At 45.0% G+C, this 20,828-nt stretch overlaps 1 long non-coding RNA gene across 2 annotated transcripts; it reads right to left on the bottom strand.

The window, feature by feature from the left end:
• Positions 1–1,421: 1,421 nt before the first annotated feature.
• Positions 1,422–16,163, bottom strand: LOC129386612 (uncharacterized). Of its 2 annotated transcripts, XR_008613932.2 has the most exons (3): positions 16,045–16,163; positions 14,996–15,131; positions 6,005–6,452 (listed from the first exon to the last, which is right to left on the bottom strand). It is a non-coding gene; the product is annotated as an uncharacterized lncRNA (long non-coding RNA). The 2 variants fall into 2 exon arrangements; XR_008613933.2 differs by lacking the exons at positions 6,005–6,452; positions 16,045–16,163 and adding an exon at positions 1,422–2,540 and having other exon boundaries at positions 14,996–15,215.
• Positions 16,164–20,828: the final 4,665 nt, after the last annotated feature.

Genomic DNA, 20,828 nt, shown 5'->3' with positions numbered 1-20,828 from the left:
TATGGCCACACCATGCCACTGAAAGCTGCATGTGCTTTGAGCGATTCTTAATGTGTGCTAAGACTTGCTTCACTAAATAAATTTTCTTATGACTCTTCTCAAACATCTAAATTAAAATTAATTTACTTCTAGTGTTCTATAAGTCACAACCACGATACGATTACGAGGCATGCCATAGTTGCGGACTCCGGCTTAACTTTAATCGCCTGAGGTTTTTAACATGCACCCACTCCACAGTGTGCACCAAGACAGAAAGACCAATGTTGTGCTGCATAGTGGTCCTAACATGCTCAGTTTTCAATGACCTAATAATGGCATGGCTTACTCATGAACAACTGCAGCATGCATCATTTGTTTGTGACCTACCATGCAATGTTGTCACCAGATTATGGGGCCACACTGCCTTTGGCACATGTTTAAATGTTGGCGTTAAGGATATATTTGTTGCGCATAGAAGGAATTTGAAGTTTTGTAGTGTAGTTAACTGAATGACAGCTACACACGCATAAGAAAAAAATTGTGCCAGGACTACTTAAACTCTGCAGTGTTTGAGTTTGACCAATTCTTGCGATTTTGCACATTTCGGATGACTACAGGTCATTCATTACAGTTATACCAGCTTTTGTACTTTTTAGACATGCTGTTTGCCCCGGTTTTATACAGTGATCATAGATAGCCACACCACACCACGTTGGTAGAAGAATTCAGAATTTTAGTAAAATGGGGTTGCTCCATGTTGAGGTGCACCAGCATGTCATAGTAAGTGGAAGCCAGAAGCAGCAGCATTTTAAGGTATTGTGCCGCACCATGTAAAGTCAAATTATTGTGCCCCCCTTCACTCTCGCTGGCAAAACCTGCTGGTGAAGCATTGTGAGCAAGCTTTCGAGGTACGCTGCGCTCTTTCCAAAACAGCGTCCGAGGCAGCCATCTATTTTGCCTACAGGACGAGAAGTCCCTGGCCAGAAGTGCATCGAACATACGGAAATAGCTGTCAATTGTGCTGCCGAACATCTAGAGATTTATAGTTTTGACCTCAGGTTGCAGAACGCAGCAATGCTATAGCAAACAGTGTAGTGAAAGCTGTTTCACGGCTCTACCACGGCATAGCCAGCACTGCATGCATATACTATACACAAGCATGAGGTTTTAGCAGCAATACTTAACAGTAAATTGCATTTGTACAACTTCACTCTGTCTTTAACACTGCCAGGCTTTAAAATACATGAGAAGAGGTCACTGTCTTTCATTTGATGTGTTTATACAAAAAAGTGTTTGCATGGAAGGGGTTAATTAAGGCTCCTTTGTCAAGCCAAAATGCTTCCTGGCATGATAAAGTGAAGCCTTGTGCATTTCAGTCTGCAGTTGCTCACTGCACTTTCAAAAGCGCAATCAGCACAGACAGCACAGGAAAACACACAAGCAATGGTTCAGCAATTTATTTGAAACAAATGCAACTTTGTTTTACAGAAAGACCACATTCCAAAAAAGCAACCACATGCTATGCAGACAATACAGCCAACTTATGTTAATTGTACAGATGTTAACATGCCCTGCCTTTATATGTGGAAATGTTTCAAGTCTCAAAGTATGCCCCTACTTTGTAGCTTGTCCTTGAACAATGGATGATTCAAACAAATGCTAAATTTAGCACCATTGCCACACTGACAGAAGAAAACTACATATTAAAATGGCAACTTCTTGGAGAACAGAAAAGGGTGTATAGTAAACTTCCAATAATCTGACTCCGGTTAATTTAATTTTTTCAGTTAATTCGAACCTGGCCGACGCCCATGCATTTCTATGGGATTAAACATTCATCATTTCGATCCTAAAACTGGCATTCGCCGGATAATGCGAACTTGACCAGACCCCAATAATGACCCCTTTTAGTGGCAGCCCACGTCTCAGTAGAGCTTAGGGGACAGTGAATGCGTTAAACAAATGCCATCTCTCTGAAATGCCTATTTTTGACCCACCCGAGAAAGATTTTCAAGCAGTAACGGTAGCTGACAATGTCCGATTGTGGTACTTATCTGATTCTAACGAACACTTTTTGTTTTCGAAGGACATTGAGACGAAAATTGCCTAGCTGTGCAATCGATTGCGAAACTAAAACCGTGGTTGCACCATTCATATGCTTTACCACATATCACGGCTGTAATACGGCGAAGCTGGCTTTGGAAAATCAGCTGGCATTCTAAAAAATGAGGTACGCGTAGGTTTCTACTTTGGCTTGGGGTTAAGTCATTTCTACTTTAGTTTTATACTGTGGACAAATAGAAATTTGATGCACGTTCGTTTCAGAAGCGTGTTACTCAAGCACATATTGCCAAATGAATCAACGGTGCTTCAGCAGGTTTTTGCATCTTAATTCGACCCGTCAGTCTCGTGAGGGTAGAATTAATGGAAGTTGATTGTATAAATTGCGTGATGAAGCACCAAGAAAGTTACCTTGCTCAGGTAGTGAAAAAGCATGGAGAAAGTGCTTCACACAACATCCACCAATGTTCTGTTGCAGATGCAAAAGCTGCCTCCCTTATCTGGAACAGAATAAATTCCTTTCGAAGGCAAAATAAAAAACAGAAAGAGAAGTCATCAAGGCATTCCACATCCATCTTATTCAGTCTTTACAGTGTTGCTACATCACCGCTTGCTTAGCCTCCTATGCCAAAAAAAAATTTTCGAAAATAAAATGACCTGATTCCCATGTTTTTCACCACCCAAGCAGTGTTTACTGTCAATTATTACTACTTTCTGTAACCTCACCTGTAAATACTGTATGTTAACCTGTATGTTAACACTGAGCTATACGATAAGCTTAGTGAAAGTTAAATAAGAATACTGGATGTTCATTTCTGTTTTTTTTAGAGATAAGAAGGGGTGCTTAGAAGCGAGCCACATTTGCAAAATGCTTGAATAAACAGCAACTACCCCGGTCATGCGCTAATTGTGGCCATGCTGTCCCTGCAAACTTCTTAATCTCATCCGCCCACGTAACTTTCTGCTGCCCCCTCCTACGCTTCCCCTCTCTGAAATCCAGTCCATAACCCTTAATGACCATCGGTTATCTTCCCTCCTCATTACATGCCCTGCCCATGCCCATTTTTCTTGATTTCAAGTAAGATATCATTAACTCGCGTTTGTTCCCTCACCCAATCTGCTCTCATCTTATCCCCTTAACGTTACACCCATAATTCTTCTTTCCATAGCTCGATGTGTCGTCCTCAGTTTAAGTAGAACCCTTTTTGTAAGCCTCCAGGTTTCTGCCCCGTAGGTGAGTACTGGTAAGACACACCAGTTATACACTTTTCTCTTCAGGGATAATGGCAACCTGCTGTTCATGATCTGAGAATGCCTGCCAAACGCACCCCAGCCCATTCTTATCCTTCTGATTATTTCGGTCTCATGATCCGGACTCGCGGTCACTGCCTGCCCTAAGTAGATGTATTCCCTTACCACTTCCAGTGCCTCGCTACCTATCGTAAACTGCTGTTCTCTTCCGAGACTGTTAAAAATTACTTTAGTTTTCTGCAGATTAATTTTCCAACCTACCATTCTGCTTTGCCTCTCCGGGTCAGTGAGCATGCATTGCAATTGGTCCCATGAGTTACTAAGCAAGGCAATATCATCAGCGAATCGCAAGTAACTAAGGTATTCTCCATTAACTCTTATCCCCAATTCTTCCCAATCCAGGTCTCTGAATACCTCCTGTAAACGTGCTGTGAATAGCATTGGAGGGTTCGTATCTTCCTGCCTGACACCCTTCTTTATAGGGATGTTGTTGCTTTCTTTATGGACTACGGTGGCTGTGGAGCTGCTGTAGATATCTTTCACTATTTTTACATATGGCTCGTCTACACCCCAATTGCATAATGCCTGCATGACTGCTGAGGTTTTTACTGAATCAAACACTTTCTTGTAATCAATGAAAGCTATGTATAAGGGGTGGTATTAAAATTAATCTTTCGTCTCCTGCGATAGCTTACTGGTATCCTGTCTAACGAAGTTACAACCGACTTCTATTGCATGCTCCTTAATGATGCCCATAAGATTTTCGTTCATTGCTTCAACACTAAGGTTCTCTTCCCGAGTTAAAGCCCTATACCTCTTCTGTAGCTTGATCCGAAATTCCTCTATTTTCCCTCTTACCGCTAACTCATTGATCGGCTTCTTATGTACCAGTTTTTTCCATTCCCTCCTCAAGTCTAGGCTAATTCGAGATCTTACTATCCTATGGTCACTGCAGCGCACCTTGCCGAGCACATACACATGTTGTATGATGCCAGGGTCAGCACAGGGTATGAGGTCTATTTCATTTTTAGTCTCGCCATTAGGGCTCCTCCACGTCCACTTTCGTTTATCCCGCTTGCGGAAGAAGGTATTTATTGTCCGCAAATTATTCCGTTCTGCAAACTCTACTAATAACTCTTCCCTACTATGCCTAGAACCTTTGCCATATTCCCCCTATGACTTTTCTCCAGCCTGCTTCTTGCCTACCCTGGCATTGAAGTCGGCCATCAGTATAGTGTATTTTGTTTTGGCTTTACCTAGCTCGATTCCACGTCTTCATAGAAGCTTTCGACTTCCTGGTTATCATGACTAGATGTAGGGGCGTAGACCTGTATGACCTTCAATTCGTACCTCTTATAAGTTTCACAGCAAGACCTGCCACCCTCTCGTAAATGCTATACAATTCCTGTATGTTACCAGCTATATCCTTATTAAACAGGAATCCGACTCCTAGTTCTCGTCTCTCCGCTAAGCCCTGGTGGCACAGCATGTGCCCGCTTTTTAGCACTGTATACGCTTCATTTGTCCTCCCAACCTCACTGAGCTCTATTATATCCCATTTAATGCCCGCTAATTCCTCCAATAGCACTGTTAGACTCTCCTCACTAGAAAACGTTCTAGCGTTAAACATTGCCAGGTTCAGATTCCAATGGCGGCCTGTCCAGATCCAGAGATTCTTAGCACGCTCAGCTGCATCACAGGTCTGACCGCCGCAATGGTCAGTTGCTTAGTAGCTGCTGGGGACTGAGGGCCGAGGTTTGATTGTTCTATTCATACAGAAGGTCAAGGACTGGCCAAGTATTGGCCAAGTACTGCACCAAGGTGGCCAATCCTGCTCTGGTGAGGGAGTGTATTGCCGGTTCTGGTCACCGGGGTCAGGCCACCAGGCCTGTTTATACAGCTGTATCAACATGTGGATTTTTTTTATCCAGTGGAAAATTGCGTGGCACCGGGATTTGAACCACAGTCCTTTTGCACGTGAGGCAGATGCTCTACCTCTACGCTATCGTATCGGGGCGCTAGTAGTAAGTAATTACACAGAAAGCGTTTTATTTACTGTAATTGGAGGATTGGAGCAGACTAGTTCGACCACTCAAGGAGTGGGAATGGTTCAACTGTCAGAACCCCAACAAAAGGACTGGAATCACATAAACCACAACTCTGAAGGAATGAAGTGGGAATAGAATGGAGCGCCCCCAGTCTGCAATTCTGCACCATGCCGATATATCCTGTTCTTGGGCAATGCCAGCGCAGCTCTAGAACCACAAAGACGACCGCACTACCAGGGCGAAACACATCGAAGACCCGTCAGCTGCTGCATGAGCACGTGCTGCCAACGAGCAATCCTGCACAACATATTATATATATATATATATATATATATATATATATACACACACACGCGCAGTGCACAGACTGGTACCCTAGGTAGGGGCTAGGACTCGCAAATACTATAGTGTTCTCCACAAATGTGACGAGTACCAGGCTACCGAACTCCTTGACCTGTGCACGTTGCTGTCTATCTTCATGAGCCTAGATCCTGATGCAACCACTGGTGCCACACTGCTATTTTCAAAGGCCACCACTAGGTGAAGCGCCAGGGACCGCCCAGGCCAGGGACATCGGCTTGGTCCGATACACAAACGACAGTAAACTTCGAATTGACAGGACTACGAATTGGATCAGTAAATTCTCAACTAACCGGTACCAATTTGTAACTACTAATTAACTTTCTTCTCCGCGATCGCTAGTAAGATCTGGTGTGCCACAAAGCTCTGTATTGGGACCAATTTTATTCCACCACAAACATGGCTCCACACAATAATTTTGTTTGAAAACATATGTGAGTGCATATGCTTGTATTGGACAGCGAGAATAATTAAGAGTCAGTAAGCAATGTCAAATACATGCAATCTGGCTTACAAAACAAAAGGAACTGGTCACTATTTAGTAATAGTTTTCCTTTGTGTGAAACAACTTCACCCTTGAAAAGTTCCTCATTCTACAAAGGTTTATATAGTGAAATATAGAAATATTTGGATGTATTTGAGTTATCACCTGGCCCAAGGAACTTCTAGTGGCAGCCTGTCTCGATCTCGCAATTCCTGGCACTGCCCAATATACAGCATGCTTGACTGCTGCAGTGGTCAAGTGCTCTGCAGCTGTAGGAAACCGAGGGATAAGGGTTGATTGCACAATTTATAGCATTTCCAAATTTTTAACTTAGTACCATCTCTATACTATGTCGACAATATGCCACTAGACCATTGCTGTGCTGCAGTCATCATAATATCAATTACTCATCGTATACACAAGCTAGACAACTGTTTAGGCAAAATTTTAACTGTGCGAGGAAGACAGGACGTGAACTGAAACATAGACACACATAAAGCACAGGCTTCCAACCGGTTTTATTTTGTGAAAGCAAAGAATATATAAGGTACTTCAATATAGCAAAACAAGGAGCAATTGCAAAAAATTTGTGCACGAGGTATTGACGAAAAATATCAAGGCCATGTATGCATTAAGAGTGCAGGAGAGTCTTAATGTGCCTATCTAAGACTTCAATTCTTTCCTTGAGAACCTCCTCTTGCAGTGCAGGAGCTGCGACAGCAAAAGCTGCCTGCCTTATGAGGAACAGAATAAATTCCTTTCGAAGGCAAACTGAAGAACAGAAAGAGAAGTCATCAAGGCATTCCACATCGCTAAAAGGTGTGACAACTAAGTTAGCTCACCTTCTTGATCCCTATCAAGGAAAGAAATAGAATTCTTAGGTGGGCACATTGGGACTCTACTGCGCTCTTAATGCACAGGTGGCCTTGCTATTTTTTGTCACTTCCTCGTGCACAATTTCATTGCGAATGTTCTTTGTTTTGCCATTTTGAAGAACCTTATAAACTCTCTGCCTTCACCAAACAAAGCCAGTCGGAAGTCTACACTTTGTGCATGCATTTATGTTTTTGTTCGTGTCCTGTCTTCCTCGCAGAGTTTAAAATTTTGCTGAAGCTACGAGCTGACTAGCCCAAAACATGCCTTACTTCAGTGTACAGCTGGGCTTGTTGGTAAAGCTACACAATGCAGCTCAAGTGTGTGTCTGCTCTTCCGTGTTCTCATGATGTGGCTCAGCCTTGAGTGCATGTGTAGTTTCAATACTGGCTACTATATTTTAACGACTAATACAATTTCTATCTTCAACTTCCAGCCAGACAGAGTACTTCATACTACATTCTGAACATTGCTGCAGTGTAGCAGGATTTCTGTCTAATGCATTGGCCTCTACCACCAAATGCCTGAGAAATTAAAAAAAAGTTATGTAGATTCCAAGCACAGTGGGGATTCATGTTACAGGAGGCATACTGCAGGTAAATGGCTACATAGTGTTGGTTCGGGTTCTTCCAAACATTGCAGTGTTGACCAATGTGTTTGTGTATGGTGAGTGATTGCATATATGACACAAGCTTTGTGAGGAGAGTACGAATGCAAAGGCATGGTTTCTTTGCCTCTTTCCTAACACTTTGTGGCGGCTGCTGTTTTGACGAGTGGAAAACTTGGCTTATGCAGTATGCGCAAATGGGTTTGAGACTTTTAAGACCAATTTCCTTGAGGCAAAGTTTAGCATGGAGTCAGTTTTGTCACAAGGAAGTTATTCCTATTCACACATGCCTGTTTTGTTTTTTGTTTTTTTCATTTAGTTTCAGGTCCACCTAAATTATTGCCGTCATGACAGCCGTCACATATTATATGGTAGCACCAATCTTTGTATTAATCATTCGAGTATTGAAATCTAAAAGTTTGCAGCAGTGTAAAGGACAGGAGGACAAGAGGAGAGAGGAGAAGAGAGGTTGCAGTGTAACAGAAATAGGCAAGCACTAATTGAGCGACAAGACCACTGGACACAGGAAAAGCAGATTTAGCTGAAACACAGCAGCCTGTAAGGAAGAGACGGAACATAATTCTTTGTGAAGCTTAGTCTGCATCAGTTTTATATACCATCGGAGATCATGAACATGCCAGAGGCAAAGCATACTGTTACGGGGATGTTGGGAGTATAGAAAGACTGTATTTACAATATATATTGTCACGTGGTAGTGACGGTTGAGAAGGCAGCAAAACTATGATTAACGAAACAAGCGTTTTATTGGGCGAACTTGTGCCCTCAAAAGAGGCTACACTCAAAGAAGGATGGTAGCGGCGAACACGATCGGCGGTCGTCGAAAATCTGATGAGCGGGTCAAGCGCGTCGGCTTTTATACATCTGTCGTCGAATGTTCCAGAGCAGTCACTGGGACCTGCGTGCCTTCCACAATGTTCCACATTATTCGCGTCGCGCACACATGCAATCAGATAACACAAGTTGCAGTGAAAGACAGTGGACGGAACCATCGATAACATTCCAGAAACTTCTTTTACATGCAGGCGCGTCCTGTGCTGTGCGATAACATTTGTTAGGCGGCGAGAAGTGGTTACCCAATAAAGATAAAGAAGTACACGTGTCAATATACAAGATGAGGCAGAGTAGTTAAGATGGCTGACCACCAACAGCACGCAGCAGCCAGCGTGCTGTGGTCTTCTTCCTCTCTTTTTTCATCCTTCCGTAACAGGACCCCCGGGTGGTGAAGCGCCGTCTTGGCTCATGGTAGGCAAAGAATCGCGAGCGAAGTATGGCTTCAGCCGCGAAACATGCACGACGTCAACAGGCGTCAGACTTGAGGATGCATCAAACTGAAGTGGCGAAATCTCGTAATTTACGTTGTTAACTTGACTTAGGACTTCATAAGGCCCTGTGTAGTGAGAGAGAAGCTTCTGGGAGAGGCCAACCCGACGACATGGTGACCAAAGGAGCATCCAAGCACCTGGTGCGAACTTAACATCGCGATGGCATCAGTCATAACTCTTTTGGTATATGCTGCGGGGCTAATAAACGAGATCGGGCGACTTGACATGCCCTGTGAGCGCGATCGATGACTTTATGAGCATGGTCAGTTGCAACACGTGGCACAGAAGGGATTATGATGTCAAAGGGCAAAGTGGGGTTGCAACCATACAAAAGATAAAAGGGTGAATATCCTGCAATGTCACGTCGGGACAAGTTATACACAAACGGCAGTAAGGCCAGCGTGGTGTCCCAGTCGCGGTGATCGTTGGAGACCTACATCGACAGCATCTCTGTGATTGTTCGGTTGAGACATTCCATAAGACCGTTTGTTTGTGGGTGGTAGGCGGTGGACAGCTTATGCTCAGTGGCACAAGAGCGGACGAGGCCGTCGACAACTAGAGACAAGAATGAGCAGCTGCGGTCTGTAATAACTGTCGAGGTGCACCATGGTGGAGAATGACGTCGTGGAGGAGAATAGCGACGACGTCTGTTGCACAGCTAGTCGGCAACGCCTTTGTTATCGCATAGCGTGTCATGTAATCAGTAGCGATGGCACTCGACTTGTTAGCTCTAGTCGTCGTCGGAAAAGTGCCAGGTAAGTCCAGGCCTAAGCGAGAGAACGGTTCACAGGGAACTTCAACTGGATGGAGTCATCCGACAGGTGGTAGGGGAAATTTCTTCCGGCACTGACACAATTCGCAAGTTGCGACATAACAGTGCACAAAGCAGTAGAGACCTGGCCAGAAGAACCGGCGTTGTACATGATCGTATGTATGCAAAACTTCAAGGTGTCCCACCGTCGGTGCATCGCGAAGTTGTTCAAGAGCAACAGATTGCAGATGATGAGGACGGCCAAGGAGCAACTCAGGGCCATCAGCGTTCATATTGCGGTGGTAGAGGATGCCGTTGCGCAGCAAGAACATGCGGCATGTGCCGTCAGTGCTGTCGGAGTGATTGCACTCCGGCAATGATGGACTGTAAGGACTCGTTGCGTTGTTCGGTGCGCATGTCAGTCATGTCAGTGAAAGCCATCACGCAGGTCACCGGATCATGCACAGAAGGATCAAGTGGATCCACGGGGTGACGAGAGGCAGTTAGTGTCCTTGTGGAGGCATCCAGTCTTGTAATTGACAATAAATGAAAATTCCTGGAGCCACAAAGCCCAGCCACCAAGCCGTCCTTTCGGGTCCCGGAGGGAAGACAGCCGGCAGAGTGCGTGGTGGTCTGTAACGACTGAAAATGTACGGCCGTACAAATATGGCCGGAACTTGACGACAGCCCAAACTAAAGCGAAGCACTCCCACTCGGTGATGGGGTAATTTCTCTCGGCAGGTGACAGCAGGCGGTTGGCGTAAGCTATCACGCACTCCGTACCATTCTGTTGTTGATCGAGAACAGCGCCGATGCCATGGCCGCTTGCGCCAGTGTAGACTTCGGTCGGTGCAGATGGATCAAAGTGGGCAAGTATGGGAAAGGTGGTCAGAAACCTGATGAGAGCGGCAAACGCATAAGCCTGCTCCGGGCCCCATGAGAATGGTGTGTTCTTCTTTTTGATCTGTCAAAGGCCGAGCAATGTTGGCAAGGTTTTTGATGAAACGATGAAAGTAAGAACGCAGGCCGAAGAAGCAGCGCACGTCAGAAGCAGAATGTGGCAGAGGGAAATTGCGTATGGCACGAACTTTTTCCGAATCTGGTTGGACACCGGATGCGTCAATGAGGTGCCCCAACACGGTAATCTGACGGTGCCCAAATTGACACTTCGTGGAGTTGGAGGCCAGCTTTTCAGAAGACCGCAATAATGGCAGTGAGTCGGGTAAGGCAGCTGCCCAACATGGGAGAAAAAGCAGCTTCGTCAAGGTAACAAAGACAGGTGGTCCATTTGTAGCATCGCAGAAGAGAGTCCATCACAAGTTCAAATGTCGCAGGAGCATTGCATAGGCAAAAGGGCATGATTTTGAATGGATATAAGCCATCCGGTGTGATGAAGGCTGTCTTCTCCAACCATATCATCAACCAAAATCTGCCAGTAGCTGGATCGAAGATCGATGGACGGTAAGTATTTAGCTCTGTGCAAGCAGTCCAAGGCGTCATCGATGCATGGTAGTGGGTAGACATCTTTTCGCGTGATCTCATTTAAGTGGCAATAATCGACGAAAATATGCCAGGCACCATCTTTCTTTTTTCACACGGACGACAGGCGTAGGGCTGGCTTATGGCTCGATGACCCCTTTGCGGAGCGTTTTGCCCACCTCTGATTGGATGACTCGACGTTCAGCATGCGATGCACGATAGGGACGCTGACAAATAGCATTTGTGTCTCCAGTGTTTATATGGTAGTGAACAACAGATGTTCAGCCTAAAGGCCTGTTGCCGAAATCAAAGATTCCACTGTACGATTCAAGCAGGAGACGTATGTCCCTGGCCTGTGCAGAGGTGAGGTTAAGTGCAGTCATTTTCGCAAAGTCGTCCGTTAAGGAACTAGAGCTGGGCGCTGCGATTGGCACTAATAAACCACTCTCAGAATTCAGACTCACAATATCAAATTCAGAACCACTAGAAACGCTGTCCAAGAACATGCTGGCCGGAATCACTTGAGGGCACAGGCTCAAATTCAGAAGAGGTAAAACAATGTCATTGTTAGTAACCGTGACCGGTTCAAAGCACATCGATGATGGGGCGAAGCACATATTCACCATCAGGAAACTGTGGCTGGGCGGTCAAAGTGACGTAAGTAACTGCTTCGAGTGACAGACGCACATCACGAAGTGAGCACAAGTGCGGTGGGGCGGTGCTCGGAGCATCGGCGAGTTGAGGCAGTTCTAACTGAAGAACGTCGGCCGTGCAGTCGAGGAGAGCAGAATGAGTGGATAAAAACTCATATCCTAGAATAACGTTGTGAGGGAAGATGTTGCTCACAGTAAAGAGAACAGAAGTAGGGCGGCCAGCTATACTTGCAGTACACATTCCAAGAACCAGCATTCCACCGTCAGCCATATGAAGCACTCGGGCAGCTGCTGGGGTGAGGACCTTCTTTAAACGACTACGCAGGCTAGCACTCATCACAGGTATGTGGGCTCCACTGTCGATGAGTGCTTGGACAGCTATGCTGTCTATTTTAACGCCAATTACGCTTCTCCTTGTGTGCATAGACAGAGGATTTGCTGCAGCATTAGGCAATGCAGCACCACCTCCGAGGGCTGCATTTCTTAGTTTTACGAACGGGTGCGGCCAAACGCCACAGGGGACGAAAGGCGACGTGGCTGTGGCGAACGCGAAGATGGGCGACGTGCTTGCGGTGAACGAGACTGGTGTACGTGCAGCGATGGTGAGCGACTGTACCACATGTTCCTAGCAGAGTTGGCGCTGTTAGATTCGGCGGTGGGCGAAACATTGCGGGCATTTTCATCACAACGGCTCAGCTTAGTCGGCATGCGAAGTGTTAAGGGCCACGAGTTGTGACAGTATCAGGCGACATGACCAATGCGGCAGCAGGTGAAACATATCGGCTGGTCGTCCGCAGTTCTCTACTCAGTCGGGTTGCGATAACGCGGAGAGAAGCGTCGGGGTGGAGCAAAAATAGTAGAAGGGCGTTTGTTAGCTCTGGGATTGGCAACAGCACAGACAGAACGTAAGCCAATGTTTTCAACTTCCTGGTGAATGATGGCTTGTAAGAAGGGGACTGAAAATGTTGTAGCATCAGGGATAGGCAAACAGAAATGCAGGCGCCATCGCATCCAGTTCACGTCAACGATTCGCACCACATCCTCCGATGGCGACGCATGCTGCTGTGTGGGTTGATCTTCACACGTTGGCGTTGCAGCAGTAGTGGGAAGTCTGGCGAATGGTTGCAAGACGCATCGGCTTTTGGCGTGCTGGAATTGTTGGCACTCTTTAAAGATAACATCAACTGTAGAGCAGCTTTTGCACATGAGCAGATTAAAGGCGTCGTCAGCAACCCTTAAGCACATGCCCGACCTTCTCAGCTTCTGTCATGTCGTGATCGGGTTTGCTTTACGACAAAGTGCCAGCATGTCTTGGATGTACAAGAGATAGGACTCCGTGGGAGATTGGGTACAGGAGGCCTATTCCTGTTTTGCGTCAATTTTACGGCCGGCTGGTTTGCCAAACAACTCTGTCAACTTATCTTTGCATTGGTCCCAGCTGGTTAGCTCCTTTTCGTGGTTTTCATACCACACCTTTGCCGTGCCTCTTAGGTAGAACAACAGGTTAACTACCACACGCGTGGGGTCCCATCTGCTGATTCCACTCACACGTTCGTACATAGCCACCCACTTTTCAACATCGGTGCCATTGGTCCCACAGAAAGTTCCAGGATCTTTGGGTTGCGCAACCACAACCTTGGCTATGCCCGATGACAAGGTACAGCAAGATGCTACTTTACCCCCAGATGTCACCTCTTATGACATTTCAAGGCAACGAGACTGAGACTGCACTGTATTCAGCGGCACTGACAACCATGATGTAGAGGATTGACTTTCCCCCTATCTACAACACATCAGCAGAATAAGAACGAGGAAATGCCCCACACAGGTGCATGGCACTAAACTGGACACACTACCTGCTGTATGCAAGAGAGAATGAGGAAGAATGAGCTTCCCGTTACTCCTGAGCACCTACCTACAACTGCTTTTATGGGCACAGCATTGAAGCTGCAATTGAGGTAATGCCTAACACCACATGAAATACAAAGCACACTATGTCAACACAGAGAAACCAAAACAACTGCACACACTTCTCACCGAAATAGACACAACACCTGCTTTGTTGCATCTGAGCTGAAACGGGTGAATCCCAAACTCTGTGTCACATAACATCTGAAAAAATTAGCTGCTACGAAAGAACCAATGAGATTAATCTGGCGCGCTATGCATGCATCTTTAGCCTAATGGGTAAAGAATTGGGCTGCTGCACTAAGGACCCAGATTAACGACCCACCATCAGGCACGTTACTAACTATTATTGAGCCTCTCTGACTGGATGTACGAAGAAGCCAGGAGACAGCTCATAAAAATGCTTTGCATAAGAGACAACGAAGCTGAACCCACGTTTTCTGCCTTGTGCTTGCAATGCTCTACCAAGTGAGCTTCAACGGCAGTTGTCCCAATGTCAATTTTCTTGGATAGCTGCGCATATTTACCAAGCAAAGCTGTGGGAGTGCTAGGCAGCAGCACTCACAGTTATGATGGCAGACGTGTGGTATCCTTTAAAACACCCACATTACAAAGCACATGATCTTAGAATCTGACAACTGGCTAATAAACACTCGTTTTCTACCATGAGGCCCCAAGGCAGCCGAAATCAAAACATTTGTATCTTATGAGCGAGAAAAATCAGGGGAATCATGCAGCTCAATTTTTTGTTTATAACAAGCATGTGATGGCAACAGACAATGAAGCAACAGTGACTATATAGAAAAATGGGTTAGAGCTGACGACAACCATTGGCAGCTCACACTATAATGCTTTCTCTAGTTTATTGTCGCAAGACATCTGGCAGCAAATCCTCTGGATTCTTCTTCTACTATGTCTTTTGCAACTGAAATTTTAAATGTGTGTAATACTTCATGGCAACTTAGAACACTTAAATGGTTAAGCATCTCCATACCTTAAATTTGTGGACCAGCTTTGTCACCTTTCTAGAACAATAACTCTCTGGTGTCATACATCACTCAAAGCAACTAATTCTCACTCAAACCACTACTTATTAAATCTACCTTTAGATGAGCAGTACCTGCATTAGACGCAGCTGCATACCCTTTTAGCAAATGGATATACATACCACGCTCAGACTGAGCATGGATATACATACCACGCTCAGACTGAGCAAACCAAACAAACCAACAGCAACCAGTACTTGTGTCCATTTGTCTTCAACGAGGCAGAGACAGGCCAGGTCTCGATAAACACAACAAATATAAGGTGCAGGCAGAGGAAATAAGCAGAAGCTGTAAAGACAGCAGCAAAGTGAAACAAATTAGACAAGTTTGCAGACAGTCAGCGATCTGGGCCGAGGACAATTCACAACGTTACTGCCACAATTAGAAGCAAATGCTCCTCATGCAGCAAGAAAAAACACGTTTTAGCTGTAACTGCGCGGGGTTGGTTGATATTCTAAACACAGCACATACAACAATTAAAGCAGACACATTACTTGTGTCATCTGTCTTCTTGCTGTTTTTACAATATCGGTCACGGTTGCAAAGCTACGCACATGATCTATGAACGAAAGCAACGGACGTGCATATAAAGTTTGGTGAGCCGATTCATACTCATATATGTTTAATTTTGAAAGTTCCCGTAAAAGTGATAGTAGCAGCAGCAGTAAAGTGGTTTCGTTTACCAGCTCGCTCACAACGTACGCATTGTATGATTTAACTCCACGGCTCGCAAAGGAGCTACTAAGAAGCTTTAAGTGAAGGATATACGCTTTCGTCACTGCAACGAATGAAAGCCTCTGACGCCCATACCGCGGTCAGCAGTGAGAAAGGTAATTAAATGCAGCAATGCGCTGCAGGGATAAATAAGAAGGGCATAGCGTAGTCATCCTATAGAGATGGAGAAAAATAGACTTAAGAACGCGATAAACATCATAGGACGACATCCACGCTAGTTGAGTGCATGCATTTCTGGCGCGAGGAAGATGTCGCTGTTTTTTTTTGTTCTTTTTTTTACATCGGTGCAACGCGTACGAACTGCGGCGTTGAAGGCACGAACGAATAAATTATACTGCGATCACTGCGGGACCTGCGACAACCGTTTCGTGTTCCTTCGAATTTCGAGATCACATCGACCACAGCTCGAATGCGCAACCGGTTTTTTACGTGTCAGCAAGAGAACGGGTAATCGCACAACACTTACCGTTGTTCCAAGTACGTCGCGGTTGCACCAGCAGCTGGGCAACAAATGTCATCAAGCCCTGGCCCACCGCAGTGTCCGCAACTTGAAGCTTCTAAGCATTCGCCAAAAACTAAAAGCGGAGCAAATCCACACGTACGCGCGCGAACGAGACGCGAGCCATGCCGTCCGAGTTCGAGGGTAGTTATTTCATAAAAGCAAAAACAAACAACGATGTGACGTCACATCCGGTAAAGCCAACTTGTCCTCCTTTCTCACCTTCTCTCAGCTAACGCATGCGCAGCGACCACGGAGCCCTCGGGGGCGATGTTCAGGTGTGAAAATGCCAGTGTGGTGTGTGTGTATGTGTGCGCTGAGTGACCGAGATACTCAGTGCGTGTGAACGCTAAAGGAACAGGGGAACAAGAAACGTTGTAGTGTGTACAACACAGTGCGGTAATGTAGACTGGGAGAAGCACTTGTTAGAACAAATAATTAGAATAAAGTTGTGCTGTGGAATTAGAAGTGTTGTATATAAAAACTATCTCGTTGTGTGACTCGAGCATGCCGAGCGAATGAGTGGGCGGTGCGAACGGGGTGCGATAACGCTATCGCGTTCCACTCTTGAAAGCGAAGCTTAAGCGTCCTCAATTTTTTTTTATGACGGGTTGTACAAAAAGGGATTACCGTAGTCGAATGTGAAAATGTATATACAGATAAAACTGAAAATAACAATGGCTATATCTGGCTACAAAGTTGTTTTCCACTTTTTTGTGTTTGGCTGCATTTGAGCTACGCACCGTTGTCCGACCTCTCAACACTGGTATGTCGGTGCAATGACCTTCGCCGACGGCCGTCGCCAAGGGGCGACGGTGTTCGGTGGTGCGATAGCATCGCGTGATGCGTGTGCGCCGAGACGCGTTGCCCGAAAACGCGCACGCTGGCGTCAGCTGTGGGAGTGAACTGGTGGAGTTGACGGGCGCGAGGAAGCCGCAACAGCGCTAGCCGACTCGAAGCAGCATGGACTCCTCCGCGATACCATTCCCCACAGAAGGAACGGTGCATACCTCTACAAATTATCGCTTTCTTCATTTGGACACCTACAAGATACACAGTTCGACTGAGTGGTCGGGCCAGCATTCTATCGGCCGTTAGTCTGGTGCTTCTCGTCAGCGTGTTATATATTCTGCATTTGTAGGACGTCGTTAATTATCCGAAATGAGAAAAGAAACAATTTTTGTGTGGCATACAAAAACCACTGTTGAAATCATAGATATAAAATGTCCAAAGTTTGAGATCGGCCGCCAGAGCTTGGACACACTGAATTCGTAGCAGATGTTTAGGGTTGAAGAAAATAAGTAGGCTGACGTCATGCGAAGTTATGCTCTGGCCATGATTTGGATGGAAGCACCTCAACTAACATCAGCGGTTCGAGGCATTGAGGCGTTCCGTTCCGTGTCGGTTTTGTAAACAAAGACTGCTTGTGTTAAAAGCTCAGCAGTCAGAATATAACATTTGGGCTTCCATCTCTCGCTGATTATCTGGACCTCGCACGAAGCCACTCGACGCATCGTCTGCAGATAGCGCCGTTGAGCGTTAGATCAACATTGCGGCTGGATGGCGCAACTCACCGCCCTTTTATTATTATTGTTATTACTATTTATTATTATTATTGTTATTATTATTATTATCATTATTGTTGTTGTTATTTTTTATTCCGGTTCAAAGTTGATGCGTATAGCATCCATCCATTCATACACGGTGTGACGCTACTTTTGAACAATGCGTTCCAGGGTCGTCAAAAGGCACGTTTCCTATATATATGGCTCCTATGCGAGAGCCACATACAGGGACAACATGTTCTATAAAACGCGCCGTCGAATCAGCACAAGGGAAGTGCAAACATTGAGTTCATGTATTATCTCAAGTGAAATTTACTTAGTCAAGTTATTTATTTATGTATTTATTTACTTATTTATTTATTTGGCACATACTGCCCGACCTTAGTCTAACGCCAGTAGTACAAAGCAATACGGGAATAAGTGAAACAATACAAGTATACAAAAATTCCGTATGAACAGCATCTTAACGCAGCGCGTGACATAGCTCGGCACTGCGCATAACAAAGTAAACATTTAATAACGCAGCTAAATTATCGAAAACAAGAACGGGAAAGAAACACACAAACGAAAAGGCACGACAAATACGCATGACAGATACAAGGAAAGCACTGAAACCTCTTATCGCAATCAAGTGCGCGCACGAAGGGCGAAATAGTTCCGGCCTGCTCAGCGGGCAGGTCGTTGCAGTTACGGATGGTACGCGGGAAGAACGAATTCTTAAAAGCACTCCTTTTGAGCAGATATTCACTGACTTTCATAGAGCGGAAGGACCGAGTATGGTGTCGCTATACTAGTTGGTAGTATAAATTCTTATGTATTTCCTAATTTATCACGATACAGTAAATAAAAAGTTTTTTATCTATGACGGTGCCGCCTTGGTCTGCAAGCTCTTCAATTGGCTGTCTGTAAAAGGGGTGACAACTCCGTTAGCTCGCCTTCTTTAACACTATCAAGGAAGGAAATTGAATTCTTACATGGGCACATTAGGACTCTCCCACGCTCTGAAAACACATGTGGCCGTGCTATTTTTCGTTGCTGCCTCATGCACAATTTCATCGCGATTGTTCCTTGTTTTTCTGTTTTGTAGAACGTTATAAGTTCCGTGCCCTCACGAAGTGAAGCCAGTTGGAAGTCTTCGCTTTGTGTGTGCATCTATGTCTCTGTTCATTTCGTTTCTTCATCGCGCAGGTTAAAATTTTGCTGAAGCTGTAGCCGACGTTTTCCTGGTATAAGAGTTACAAATAAATGTGAGAAATTTCCTTACACTTTCTCGAGTTTTTGGATGTTAGATTTTGTGTGGGGTCCCATGCTATTGCGGCATATTCGAGGATCGGTCCTAGACAAGTTTTATAGTCCAAGAGTTTAATTTTTGTCGTTGATTTACCTAGAGATCTGCGTAAATATCTTAAGGGTTTCATAGCTATCTTAACTGTGCAGGTCGTGTGATCATTCCAATGAAGACCATGAGTATAATTAGTATCCACAGGTACTTGTAACCTGATACTTCAGATAGGCTGGTACCATTGAGGAAGTAAGTAAACGTAAGAGATTGGACCTCACGTGCTACTTGCATTGTCACTGTTGTCTTAATGTTAGTATTCATTTGCCACGTCGAACACCATGTCTGTATGCAATTTAATGCATTGTTCAACAATTCCAATCTGCCGGAGTGCGGATTTCTTTAACTAATACAGTCTTCAGCGAAAATCCGTGCTTCAACAGGAAGATCCTTAAGGAAATCATTTATAAAAATCAAAAAAACAGTAAAGGCCCTAGTACAGAGCCCTGAGGGAATCCCGATTGCGCAGAAGCAGGTCTAGAAGTGCTATGGCCGTTGGCCATACAACTTGTAAACCTTCTTACAACTTATTACGAGCTGCTACTGCTGTCTTCGATATATAACCCAATGCAGTGCGACTGGACCAGGACACACAAGACTTTGACGCACACACAATTTGACCTCTGTCCAGCCGCGCTACACTGAGTTATCATGAATCGGAAACAACCAGCCCGCCAACGTGCTTTAGCGAACTTCGATATAGAACATTTTCTTTTTTCCCTATTTTCCTTTTTTTTCAGAGTTGACAGCTGATCTTCAACTTAGTGCATTTTTCATTGGCGACGCCGATGGCATCATATATTTTCAGCAAGAGGTACACGCGAGAGTTTTTTCCATCATATCTGCCACGGAACTTTGGACGTACTTTGGTGAACCCATAGGTTTTTGTAGTGAAATATTCCTATAAACAAAACAGTTTTGTATAAACAACGCTGTCTGTGTTCTTTTGGCAGGTGGCTGAATTGCCTGGTGGAAGCAATGGAGATGACGACCCGTGCGGACATCACGAAGCTGTAAGTCAATATCCACATGCATTTTTTCATCAAATTTGGTAGTTTTACCCTAATTTATTTTGTTTATTTCTTATTTCTTGCGAAATGTAGCATTCCCATTGTTTTATGGATATGCAAACTTATCATAGAAGACAGAGACATATATGCATCTAATGCATTTAAAACCAGTCACAATCATTTTTTCACACATCTGTTTAATTAAGCATACTATAATATACATTGCGCACTCTGTCCTTTTTTCAATAAGGAATTGCCGAACTACTATTGACCCTCTAGATAATTGTTCCCATTAGCATTCATGGTTATTTCCTTGGGCTGGCTTGCTGTTATTTCTACAGCGAAGCTGTTAGCCTCTAGTTGGTCTGCATTTTTCGTTACCCTATCCGTCAGCAAAAATGTCAGCCCATCCAGGCGGCAGCGTAGGGCAGTTGCTCGTACCCCCGTAATGCAGGGGCGTCAATCACTCAGCAATGTGAAGCGAACAGTGCATACTTTCTTTGGAATCATGCATGCAACATACACAACAGCATGTGTTTCAATATAGAACAGGCACAAAACAATTATTTGAGCCACATAATTGACAATGTCAAGCACTTAAGCTCGGCGAATATGTTTCCTGGTAAAGATTAGTCTTGCGCAAGCTGCCGTGCCGATGGCAGCTTGCGACGTAGGGAGTGACACCCCTAGCCTTTCGTATATAAAGGAAGCAACCTAGCAACTGATTTCAGTGTTGTTGTAGCACCGCTATGGGCGGCGGCGTGCTGTCAACATTACCCTTACTCCCATTACCCTAAGGCAATGAAGCATTACACACCTCTCTCAGCAGTCGCAGTG

The sequence above is a fragment of the Dermacentor andersoni genome, chromosome 3, assembly GCF_023375885.2.
Source record: "Dermacentor andersoni chromosome 3, qqDerAnde1_hic_scaffold, whole genome shotgun sequence".
Classification (NCBI taxonomy): Eukaryota; Metazoa; Arthropoda; class Arachnida; order Ixodida; family Ixodidae; genus Dermacentor; species Dermacentor andersoni.
The sequence above is the reverse complement of the archived record's forward strand: the minus strand, read 5'-3'. Positions and strand labels throughout refer to the sequence as shown.